This window comes from Trachypithecus francoisi, unplaced genomic scaffold (assembly GCF_009764315.1).
Source record: "Trachypithecus francoisi isolate TF-2019V2 unplaced genomic scaffold, Tfra_2.0 Lachesis_group15, whole genome shotgun sequence".
NCBI lineage: Eukaryota > Metazoa > Chordata > Mammalia > Primates > Cercopithecidae > Trachypithecus > Trachypithecus francoisi.
Genome location: NW_022681460.1, coordinates 80,420,587 through 80,434,033, shown reverse-complemented (window position 1 = coordinate 80,434,033; position 13,447 = coordinate 80,420,587). Strand labels below are relative to the sequence as shown.

Genomic DNA, 13,447 nt, shown 5'->3' with positions numbered 1-13,447 from the left:
TAAAGAAAACAGTAAAAGGAAATCAGACTAAAAACAGACATCCTAAGAACTCTGCCTTCTATATAGTTTAGTAACTAGTCAGGTTCTTCCACTTACCCATATCACGTACCAAGAGATAACTATTTGACCGTTACATGGTAAAAAGTGACATGAATGAATATGGTGAAACTTAGGGCTATCCCTGAAGAAACACGAAGTAGGGGAAGAGTAGAGTCAGTGTGGTCACCCTAGAAGAAGCCAAGGACAGCTCATGTAGCACCATATAGGGACCCTCCACCAGAAATGGAACTCCAGCCACAAACTCCTGGGAGGATGAGTGGCCAGCAGGCCAGATAAGGAAATGGGTCTGTTGGGAAATAGGTGGGGCATATTTTTGAAGGTCATTTTGCAGGGAGGTGAAGAAGATACAATATGGGAAATTGACTGGTGTTATTAATCTTTTGTAGACCATCACTTAACGGGGAAGCAGCTGCTTCATGGGGCATGCCTACAGGTATTGTGTCATGGCAATTTAAGTAACTGTAAATGTCAAAAATAGTGCAGAGTCTCATTTGCTCTTCTACACACACCAGAATAGACCCATTTCATGGCATGGTGCAACTTCTAGCCACATTTAATCTGACTGACATTTTGAAACAGAAATAACAACAATGAACCATTTATTCACTCTATTGCTCAATTCTTGTTGCCAAAACATATGCAGCTAAATAGGACCATCTGATAATGATACATATTTAAGTTATACACAGCACTCTCCCTATTCTGCTGACAGAAACAATTCAATTAAGATCTTTTTCTTGCATTTCACATATCTATACAGAACACAAAGTTAAGATTTGGTGGCTATGGTAGACTTCATTAGAGCACGGTAAGAGTGTGGAGGTTTTACAATTTGGAGTAGCTCATTCAGCAATGACAGTGACTGAAAGTCACTTTCTGATTTCTCCATCTCTTCATAAGGGAAAAAACCTTAAGATGTATGACCATGATAGAAAATGATATTAAACCAAAAGGAAATACATTTGTTCAATAAAGAGAGTACAAACCCAACAAAAGACACTGACTTTATAAATACAGTCCAACAGGGTGTATAGTTATATGACACATGGGGACAGAATCTACCACAGGTATCTCTCCTTATTTCTGTAACTGACACTAAGACATGAAGAATGGAACAGAGACATGTAGGTCTTTGTTAATAATTTATATTGAACCACTTCCAAAGAGAAGTTGAGGCAGTTGGATTGAACTGTCAAGGTCTATACATGAGATGATAAAAAATACTGACATAGGCTGGGCGTGGTGGCTCACACTTATAATCCCAGCACTTTGGGAGGCTGAGGTGGGCAGATCACCTGAGGTTAGGAGTTAGAGACGAGCCTGGCCAATATGGTGAAATCTCGTCTCTACTAAATACACAACAATTAGCCAGACATGGTGGTGCATGCCTGTAATTAATCCCAGCTACTAGGGAGGCTGAGGCAGGAGAATCGCTTGAACCTGGGAAGTGGAGATTGCAGTGATCTGAGATTGCGCCACTGCACTACACCCTGGGTGACAGAGAGAGACTCCGTCTCAAAAAATAAAAAAAAAAATAAACAAATAGTGACGCAATCAACTTTCTCTGAAATAAAAAAACCTAACATGTGATAGGGAAGACATTAATATCATACATAAAACATCAAAAGAAAATTCTATCAAAATAGGTTACCAAAATATTCCTAAGGGATAGGACTGGGCCATTTTCCTCCAAGGAGCTGATGTCTAGTCATAGTCATCATATTCTGAGCTTCAACAAACAGTCTCCAAATAAACGGAACATCGGCATTCAGTCGTTGATATCTGGTCAGGTACAGGTCTATGGTAATTTTCCACTTGACCAGAACAACCTGAGGGCAGGGGCCATGCCCTTCAGCCTTACAATCTCCAGAATAACATGAGATATATTTTCTCTTCTGATGTGAAGTAGATGTGACCTTGATCTGACAACTCTTTTTGTCACCCTTTCTCTACAATCTTAGCAGTCATCAAAAAATAAGAAAATGTATTCTTTTTCTTTTTACTAATCATCTTATCATTAATACTTTTTAAATATTTTTCTTTCTGGACTTTTGCCACAGTGTTCCAGAAGGCACACATCCATTCCTCTCTTGCATCCTTCATCAAGCATTTGTTCAGTGTCATACATGTGCTGGGCGGTGTGCTAAACATTTCACATCAGAAGAGAAAAAAAATCTCATGTTATTCTAGGATGACTTCAACATTATATTAGGCAAGACTCAAAATCAAATGGATGTTTTGACCCCGCTTCATAGAAAGGAGCGACCAGTCTCACCTACAGTGAGAATCTCAGGAATTAGAGTGACACTCTGCAAACACAACAGAATACAGGTCGAGCATCACTAATCCAAAAACCTGAAATCTGAAACCCTTCTATTTCCAAACATTTCAGATAAGGGACACTCAAGCTGTTATTGCTTATACCGCATGAAGGAAAGAAAGCATGTGAACATTATAGCCTCTACTGATAACATCAGACAAGCATCTCAACTTTGGGAAATTTGTAAACCCCAACCCTTTCCCAAAGCAATTAATAAATTTATTTTGATAATCTGTTTCTTATGTAGCCAAAGAATTATCCACCCTAGCTAAACACGAGGAAAAGGATATTTCAGAAAAGCACATGTTCCATATATCTTGTGGGAACTGGGGGGAATCACCCACTAAGCTCTTTCATTTACCACTAAAAACAGCTCCTCAATGCACATCACAAATGCTTTCTGAAACACTGTGCTGACAGGAATAAACATTACACACTTTAAATTCAACCAAAAAGGCTTTTATCTAAAAAATAAGTAAATAAATAAAACAAAAACCTTCCTTCACCCAGATGGCAACACTAAAAATAGAATAGAAAATGATGTATTTTCCCCTTGCATTAATATAAATCAGATTAAAAGGGAAGTCTTTTCATCTCCGTTGGTGACTTACCACCAGTCACAATGCTAGCTACTGTACAAGCATTATCCCTGCCCCACAACATGAATAATGTTTACGACTAAGCAAAGCATAGGGCAAAGTACACAAAAGGAGGGCAAAGTCTAACCATATTAAAGTTTTCCAGTCACATGGAGAAATGGCAAATCAGAGATTGTAGCTACCCATCTATATTTTAACAGCTGGAAACGGAGTTTATCAAATTAGACCCAATTCAATTAAAATCAATGTGTAATTAGAAGAAACTATTTAAATAATGTGGAAAAGAAAAATAATTAGAACTCAACTTTATTATACTTTGCTTAATTAAAACAACGAACTGAAAAGAGGATGTTTTTACTTTAATAGGATAATGATTTACTTTAAGGAAAACTAAAATGGCTAATGCCAGTATTTTACAAAATGATTACTATTGGCCACAAAATAGAAAAGCTTTCATACTTACAAAGTACAGTTATCTAAGCAGAAAATGTACAATACTTAAAAATAGTTCTAAACAGGGGACTCAGTTTTAAATATCAGTTTTGTAAATAAATTTGCATGTAATTTTAATCCTATAAGTATTAGTCAATGAGTTTAATCAGTGAAATAAATACACATATACACTACTGTCAAATATCAAAAATTAATCATTTCTCCTCTGTAGAAAATATTAAAATATTTTAAATTTCTTATGTAAACTTTGTAAAATTTAATAGGAATGATATGGTAGGTTCTGAACGTTTATTCCAACTCATTTCATGTAACCACTGAATATTTAACTGAAAGCTTGTCTAAAATTATGGGCCAGCTCGTTCTCCCCATGCTGTCCTGTGCTACAGTCATTTCTGTATCTGTGACTGTGTTCTTTTTTCCCTCACTAGAACACCAGCCTCACCATCTTTGCAACTATTTACATCTAATCTCTTTTTCTTTCTTAGAGCAGTTTTAGGCTTACAGCACAATTGAGCAGAAAGTACAGAGTTTCATATGCTGTTGCAGCCCCGCCCCCACGCCTATCCCACCATCAACATCCCACACCAGAGTGGTCCATTGGTTACCACTGATGAGCTGACACCAACATGCCATTATCACCCAAGGTCCATAGTTTACATGAGGGGCCACGCTTGGCGATGCACTTTCTACTGGTTTTCATAAGTGTATAATGACGTGTACACACCATGTAGTAACATGTAGAATTCAATCCATTTACAGTCCAACTCAATCCATCATAGTCCAACTCAAGTCCCTTTCCCGTGAAATCTTTTTAAGCTATTCCTACCACCATCACATTTCTTTCTCTGACTTATACTGCACTCCCATGCAATCTGTCCCATGGTATTTAGCATCTGATTTCATTCTATCTTATATCATTTTCAGAATGTATGCTTCCAAAATTTCTAAAAACTGAGTCCCATGAGAGGCAAAACAAAAAATGTGCTCCACAGTAAAATAAAACAAAAACAAAACACAATGAGGAATACTTGATGTAATATTTCTCTCTTGGAAATGATCCGTATTGCATAGGGAAGGGGCTATATCATTCCAATCCATGCTGGTTACCCAATAAATATCAACTCTTTGATGCTTTATTTATTTATTTATTTATTTTTTGAGAGGGAGTCTTGCTATGTTACCCAGGTTGGAGTGCAGTGGTGTGATCTTGATTTACTGCCTCTGCCTCCTGAGTTCAAGCGATTCTCCCACCTCAGCCTCCTGAGTAGCTGGGACTACAGACACGTGCCACCATGCCTGGCTACTTTTTGAATTTTTAGTAGAGACGGGGTTTCACCATGTTGGTCAGTCAGGCTGGTCTTGAACTCCTGACCCCAGGTGATCCTTGCACCTCAGACTCCCAAAGTGATGGGATTACAGGCATCAGCCACTGTGCCCGCCTTGATGGTTCTTTTCTAACAGAACCCTGATTGGCCACTGGACACAGATCTGGCCAAAACATTGAAGACTGAAGTTGTTAGGTGTGGTTTGTGGGAATGATCCTTAAGGCACAGCAGACTCTGGTGTGTGAACCTGTTTGCTCTTCACCCCTCCTTTTCTTCCTGCTTTGAATGCCCATGCGATGCTTAAGGCAGAGCATCTATCTGGAAACCACGAGGCTATCAGGAGGGAAAGGCCAAGGGAACAGAGACTCAGGCCCTGACATCTTTAAGTCGCTGGTCTACTTCTATGTTCCCAATAGGTTAGAGAAAACAAAATCCCCCATTTGTTAAAATCATTAAGAAATTCTGTAATCATAAATTTAAAAAAAAAAAAAATCCCTAAACTGATACAGAGATCCTTCTGGCTACAGAATAAATTCCACGCATCTTAGCCTTCCAAATGTCTTATTTCTTATTCAGTAGCTCTTTTATTTGGCCCATCATGAATCCTGCATAGTCTAATCCGTTCCAAAAGTCAGAAAGCCAAGCAGTCCTGGTTCATTATATTAAAGCAGAGCAGCTTTAGACTTGAAAACAGTGGGAGGAGCAATATCAGGAGAAAAAAGGAGGGAAACATGCCACATCAAGTTTTAATAACATTTGCAATAGAAATCAGTTCCATAGGAATGCAAACACCTTAGAAGCCAGTGGAATCCTAAAAAGAATGTGAAGGGATCCTCGATCAAACGCGCTAACCTCAAATAGCTCCTGATAATTCCTGAGCCTCAATTCTTCTCAAATACTTAGTATTCTAAGGTCCTATATGAAGTGCAACTTACAGGTTGGTTACACAAGGGTTAAGTTCCCTTCTCTATCAACTGTTCTACAAAGAAACCTTTAATACATGATAGGTATCAATGGCACATTTGCTTATAAAAAGAAAGTAAATTTATCTATTGATTTAGCCTAATTTTACTCTTATTTATTAGCTTTTCTATACTACAGAAAGAACATAAAATAACATCTAAAAGGCCCATAATTCTATGACCCAGATAGCCTATTTATTCTTTTTATCTTACAAAGGAAGTGTTCTTTATTTATTTAACAGATAGGGTCTCACTATGTTGCTCAGCCTGGTCTCAAACTTCTGGCCTCAAGTAATCCTCCCACCTCAGCCTCCTCAGTGGCTACGATTACAAGTGTGAACCACTGTGCCTGGCTTTAAGAAAGAAACGTCTATTACATAGTTAGGAAATTCAAAAAAGTACAAAAAGCTATAAAGTGAAAGGTAAAAACCTTTTCCCTCTTCCTTTCTGGAAAAAAAAAATTCTATGTATAAATATATATATTTGCTTTCCATTTATTCAGAACTATTTACTTTTTTGCCCCTTTCTTTTCTAATTTAGTAACCTATTTTAGCCTACTTTTCAAGTTCTTCCTTTAATTGCAATTAATTTCATGATTTTCAATATGTGGCTATAGGAATTCGATATTCTAGATTCATCTTCTCATAAGTGCTCTATTAAATCTTCACTGATGTGTGAGACCACAGTCCTGATTATTATTTACCTTCTTCTGTCAGCATCTACACCTGATCCCTTGCTCCCAGAGTTGGTAACTTAATCTCTTGCACTCTCTGCTTCTGCCAGTCTGAACTCAACTGGAAAAGGCAGCCACTTCCAAGGAAATAACCACAAGGAAAACTCCAAGGAGGCTTTGCTTTCCTGGTACATAGCATAACAGTGAACAAAAGTAGGAATGAAACCTTCAAGAAGCCACCCTATTTGGATTGAATTAGAGGCTTAAAAGCAAGGTTTGTTCCATATAGATACATTTACCATTTCTACCCCTCTAGTTTTGCAAGCCTAACCTGCATGGGTTCCAGGCCCTGGCTTCTGCCAACTCTGATGGAAGAGCATCGTGGGCTGCTGAAATTGAATTCCTTCTCTAGCACCTTCTCTGGATAGGCAATAAAGTAGTGGAGCAAAAGGGTGGAAGAACACTTCCTGGACAACTCCATGCCCACTTCAAAGCCAGAATCAGGAAGCTGTTGTGCCAGAGCTAAAAGCTGAAGTTGCTCCTTCTCTGATACAAGAGGCAATGAAAAACTGGTGAAGGCAGCCGATGATGTCTGCAAGGACAGACGACACTGACTCCCACCTTGTGAAATCTGCACAGACGCTATATGAGAACTCATCAATCGGCCAGGCACAGTGGCTCACACCTGTAACCACAGCACCTTGGGGTGCCAAGGCAGGCGGATCGCTTCAGCTCAGGAGTTCAAGACTAGCCTGGCCAACATGGTGAAACCCCATCTCTACTAAAAAATACAAAGATTAGCCGCTGGGCGTGGTGGCGGCCACCTGTAATCCCAGCTACTCGGGAGGTGAAGGCAGGGGAACCGCTTGAACCCAGGAGGCGGAGGTTGCAGTGAGACGAGATCGCACCACTGCACTCCAGCCTGGGCGACAGAGCGAGTCTCCATCTCAAAAAAAAAAAAAAAAAAAAAAGAACTCAAACTTCTAGTAACTTTCTCAGGTAACTTGTGGTCTGAAAATAAATTGAATCTATTAAGTAATTAAGGCTATCATCCTGGAGAACAAAGAAATAGGGCCAAGCAAGGGCTTTGGTATGCTTAGCACAGCAAGCAGAGACTCAATATCAGGCCAGGAAAAAGGGATTTAAATCACAAAGCATTCCTCTGGCCTCATGTGGGAAAGAAAATGGAGATTTAAAACATGTTCCTTTTATTTTTTTAAATCATCTTTCCACTAGACAAGGAATTTTTTTTTTTTAAGCTGTTCAATCTCTAATTTGCCACATCAATATGTCCCCAAATAAGAGATCTCAAATTCTGGAACCTATTGAATATCTAAATGTAGTAACAAAACAAAAACAAAACAAACTAATGGAAAGGATCCCAATCTGAAAAACACCAAAACAAGCTCTGCCAACTCTCAAAGGCACAAAGTGTGCTATGTGGCAGGCGCCACAACCTGGCAAACAGTAGCAGGTTGGAAGGAAAGGCTGACTGAGCAGCCCATCAAGGAGCACTCATGGCTGCAGAGTCCACAGACTGCAATTTACACGCTTGCTGTCCAGTAAGTATTTTCATTTAAAGAATGCCACATCCATTTCAAACAAGAGAATCCGATTACAAATTCTAAATCTGCCTAAGCTACAGGCCCTTTAGGGGTCATGAAGAGCTCAGCTAACACTAAGCTGACAAATGGGCTCTTTTCTTCTAAATACTTTTAGAATGCATTTTATGTGACCATTTTGTACTTCACAACATCCACTTGGGGATTGGTGCCTACAACAGTAGGAGAAGCCAGAAGGAGGTTGAGAGAGACTGAATGGGTCAACTATATGGATACCTTCTCCTAGAAGAAGGAAAAAAGAAGCCAACCATTACTAAGTGGAGGTTGGGAGGAATCAGCTACTCTCCTTGCGTCCCAGGGGACAAAGGGCTGTCACAGACCTGACCTACCTCCCCACTCTCTTCTTTATCCAAACACCTGCTCCTAGATAACCAGTCCTGTTTTCAGAATCGTAGGGGAATCATTATCAGAAAGGAAGATGTCTAAAGAACTATCTGAGCTTTCTAACCAAATGTGAACAGATCTCATTTCAGTCTTTGAGTGCCCCCTCAAACAGCCATTTTTCCTAGATGCATTAGGAGTATTCTAAGGAAGTGACATGGTAATATGTTTTCTTTTTAGTTTACAAATGATGCATATGCCCTAAACTTCATGACACTTTTTCTGTTATCCTATGTCCTTTATTTTACAGAAGTGGAAAACCTTACAAAAATTTCAAAAGGGCGTGTGCTTTCTGCAAATAGTAAGTTAGGGAGGGAGAGGTTTTGATACTGAGTTTGGTTTCCAAGGAGATGATAAGAAGGAGAAAAATTATAGTTGGGTGAGGGCAGGGTAGGAAGAAGAATTTGAGGAAGTGAGAAAACCTGCTTTACAAATAGTAGAATCTGACCAATTTGAAGGTACATCATTATATGATTAAAGTAGAATAGATGTTTAATAAAAATTGAGTGAATAACTATATACACATTTTTTATAGGGATTTTATAATAACATTACTATCTAACAGGTTAAATAGGCTTTTGTGGGTTATCAGTTACACATGCAATATTTTTATAATGTGCAAATGTGTGCCAGCTTTCAAACAGCTAATTCATATATGAACTTCTGGAACATAACCCATTTATTAGTAAGAATTATTATTTTAAAAAGCAAACACTATAAAAGTATGGCAAATAGGCATAAGGAAAGGGTCATAGGTAATCATATTTTAGAGTTGGTTGGGAAAGGAATTCATTTAATATGTGTGGTTAACCATTTAATTTTTAAAATGTCTTAGAAATAATCACACCCATGTTCCTCAGTTAATACTTTCGGATAAACTATTCAATTTTCCTTAGGCAAGATTTTCTGGCAGGCAAAACTTGACTTTGTAACAAATATTTGTCAGCAAAAATAAGGTAACTACTTATGCCTGAAAAAAATTCCATTTTAAAAATATTTCTAAAATATGATTTTTTTTTTTTTTTTTTAAAGACAGGGTCTCCTTCTGTTACCCAGGCTGGAGTGCAGTGATGTGATCATAAGCTCACTGCAGCCTAGAACTCCTGGGCTCAAGCGATCCTCCTGCCTCAGCCTCCCAAGTAGCTGGGACTACAGGTGCATGCCACAACATCCAGTTGATATTTTTATTTTTTGTAGAGCTAGAGTCTCGCTTTGTTGCCCAGTCTGGTCTTGAACTCTTGGCTTCAAGCCATCCACCCACCTTGGCCTCCCAAAGCACTAGGATTACAGGTGTGAGCTACCACACCCATCCTAAAAGATGACTTCTTAAAAATCATCTGAAATCACCATGGACAAGCATTTATTAAACCTCAAAGCCATCCCTGAAGAACAGGAGATAAGATTCAAAGAATAGCTAATACCAGTCTTATTACTGAGAGTTGTATTTCACACAAGGAAAATTTACCTTCTCTTTCTATAGCTCACCAAATTGATTTTAGAAGATTTTGATCATAAGAAAAGCCACACTAAAGTAATACATGAACACTGGCCTGCAGAGTGGTCAAATTAAAAGTGTGACCACATTAAAAGTGATACAAATGTGAAAGGTGCTAGCAGTCTGAGTTCCAAGATAGCATCTGTGCAGAGTCCACAAAGCAGGAGTCAGTGCTGTCTGCCCCTGCGGACATCATCAGCCACTTTCACCAGTTTTTCATTGCCTCTTCTATCAGAGGAAGGAGCAGTTTCAGCTTTCTGCCCTTCTCAGCACTCCCTGGTATAACAGCCCCCTGACCCTGGCTTTGAAGCAGGGATGAAGGTGCTCAGAAGTGTTCTTCCACCCTTTAGCTTCACTCCTTTATTTCGTATTCAGTGAAGGTGCTAGAGAAGCAATTTTATCTCAGACAGCCCAGGATGCTCTTCCATCAGAGTTGGCAGAAGCCCCAGCAGGAACCAATGCAGGTTTCCTACCTCCAGCCCCAAGCCCTTGGCCCACTTCAAAGAGATGCCTAGAAGCCAAACAGATTTGTTGCTATGAATTTCGTTAGCTGACTTATCACTGTGTTGCATGATTCTTTCCCCGGGGTACAGCTAACACCATTTCCATCAGCAGCTCCCCAAAGCTCCCTGCTACTTACAATAATCAATACAGGCACCATCTATGCTGGGGTTATAAAAATACCAATATTGATCTGATTTATGTCAATCTGAGGTCACTTAGCTAAGATTACATATAAGAATGACAGTTTCGTCTAAATTTTTAGGGATACAGACAGAATTCACAGCCATTTCATAGGCACCTACAATGAAACATCAGGTGACAATACATTTTAGTTTCTATTCATCTGGTAATTATTGTAAACCAGCTTTAAAGTTTTGCCAATCCTTATTTCACTAGGAAAAAAAATTAAAATCTTCACCCATTTTACAAAACTCGACTTTACCAAAAAGTTTAGGCTGATTTTAAAAGCTAGAAAAACTATCCTAATACTACTCAATGTTCAAAATGTGGGTTATAAATCTTTATAATTGGTTTTAGATTATTGTAAACCTCTATGATTACCTAAATTCATGCTTCATATTCTAATTAGTAGTGTCCACGTATGTGCTACTTCCAAATACTCATTCAACATTGGCTAGAAAGGTCTATGAAGAATCTACTGTCTCTGATATAGTATCAGATTAACTCCCTAAGAAAGGTTGTCTGAGTAAAAGAAATAACTCCACAATACCAAAACGCCACTGAAAACCCTCAACTGATAACTATAAAATAGGAGAAGCACAGACAGCTCCAGCTTTCAAAGGAAAACAAAGGAGAACTACTGTAGAGAAAAAACATAGTAACAGTAACAGCAGCAGCAGCAGCAACTGTGAGAACCATTTATCATATTAGGCATTGTGCTAGAAGCTTTACATAATCACATCTAATTCCTACAGACACCCTGCAAGGCAGGCAATTAGCATCCACATTTAACACTGAAAACACAGAGGCAGAAATTGGAAGTGGTCAGAAAGGGTCTGAATCTAACCTGGTTTGACTCCAGAATTTGCTTGGTTTTCATTCATCATGCTCATTCCTGAGACAGGGATTAGACAAACTCACTTGCTGGGCTATCTGGAGAAGAACTGAGATGGGGTTCAGGAGCCTGAGTGAAGGTGCATTTTTTTTTCTCTCACTTGTTTTTTTCTGATGAGAGAAAGTAATAAGAGGCCTTGTGCCCATGATGACCTGTCCTGACCCTAGGAGAACTTCCCTCACTGCTTTGTAAAAGTTCAGCCATGCGTGGGCAAGCATGCATACAGTCACAGTGAGTTTTACTATTTCATAATATCTCATAATATTGATGAATACACAATACAGTCACAGTAAGTTATAAAGAAAAACGGACAGGTCTCCAAGACTGCAGAATTTCTAGAACTAAGACCTTCGGGAAAATGATACAAAATCCTCTTGCGACGAAAACTGTATTTTTCTTCTTTCTTCTCACCTCCCTTGCCCCCAACCCCCAGTTTAATTAAAAGGTATAAAGTGAAGAGAGAACAATAAACAATTATCATGGTAATTTGATAGTAGATACAAATGTGTCAACCACTTTCTCTGCCAAAATTCAGGCTACAGAATACAGGTGTTCAGAAAGTACAATGTGCAACTGTTTTAAATCATATTAATTCGTGTTTCATTGAAGTGAGAGCTTCATTTTATGTTCAACTGCACTATTGATAGGTTAATATCTGCTATGGTTTGAATGTATGTATCCGCCAAAATTAGTATGTTGGAACCTATGACCCATAGTGCTAAGAGGTGGGGCCTTCAGGTGATTAAGTCATGAGGCTGGGATTAGTACCCTTATAAAAAGGGTTCAAGGGTGCTAGCTAGGCCCCTTGTTTTGCCCATCTTTTCTGCACATGAGGACACAGCATGGGGTCCTCTTGTCCTTTTTGCCCCTTTTACTATATGAGGATGCAGTAAGAAGGCCCTCACCAGACACTGAAGGCCAGCACTTTGATCTTGAACTTCTCAGACCCCAGAACTCAAGAAAAGAAAGTTATGTTATTTATATTATCTAGTCTCAGTTTTTGTTATTAGCAGCATAAACAGTCTAAGACAATACCTAAAACTGTGTGCATGATGTATACAATCTCTAGGATGCACTTAGGTGAATAAGGCCCACTGCACCTATATTCTAGGAATTAGTCACGAGTCAGCTCTACCACCCTTCCCCTTTTTTTCATTTTACAAACTGAAATGCAGTCACTTTCTGACCCCTCTACATTTTGCTTCACTTTATTCACTGGGCTGTCATAAAGAGTTTGAGATCTTCTAGTTCAGAATTAAACCAGTATTACGTTAATAATTAAGCAAACATCGGGAACTTCTTTTTTTTTTTTTTTTTTTTTTTCCATTAAGACTAAAGGCCTGGAAGAAAGGAAATCTTGGTGAGACAGCAATAAAACTGCAGTGAAAAGAGAGCGAGAAGCTGAAGTACAGACTTACACAGGGAGTGGCTGGCTCAGGGGCCCACTTCATGCCTGGTCTTGCTCCTTCTCTGAAGGGTAGTCTTAGGCTGATGGCTAGTTTAATAGTGCTGGGTTCCATTTGAACTCAATTTATTACAATGAGCGGCTGGCCAAACTGGGCAGGTTAGCTTGGTTGGCCAGAGCAGGAGCTTGAAGGTCAAAGCACCATCCCTGTGCTGCTGGGTGAGTTCACCCACAACAGAATTCTGTAGCATGATCACAGACAAGTACAATAACAAAGTGGTGGGAGGTGTGAGCCAGGTGACTACGCATATAATCACTCAGGACAATATGTAATGAGCAGGCACTATTCCAGACATTAATAATACAATCATACTGAGGCTAAAGTCTTCCAAAACAGACACACATAGAAATACATAATTAAAACATAATGTAGTAAGTACCGTGATAGAGATCTCTATGGGAACACAGAGACAGGTAAGGGAGGCTTCCTGGAATAGGGGACGTCTGAGCTGGTCCTAAACAGTGAGTAGGTATGTGGGTGGGGGGCACTCCTTGCCAAGGAGAGGGCATCAT

General features: G+C 39.1%; 1 protein-coding gene across 7 annotated transcripts in view; it reads right to left on the bottom strand.

Moving 5' to 3' along the window:
• MAP7 (microtubule associated protein 7) overlaps positions 1-13,447 on the bottom strand; it is a 218,707-nt gene that overhangs the window by 92,144 nt on the left and 113,116 nt on the right. The window contains exon 1 of one of the 7 annotated variants that reach the window (XM_033235364.1): positions 5,005-5,008. The exons of the other annotated variants lie outside the window; for them this stretch is intronic. The gene's annotated coding sequence lies outside the window, so the exon portion shown is untranslated. Of the gene's footprint in view, positions 1-5,004; positions 5,009-13,447 lie in introns of those variants that run through there. 7 annotated transcript variants of the gene reach the window in all.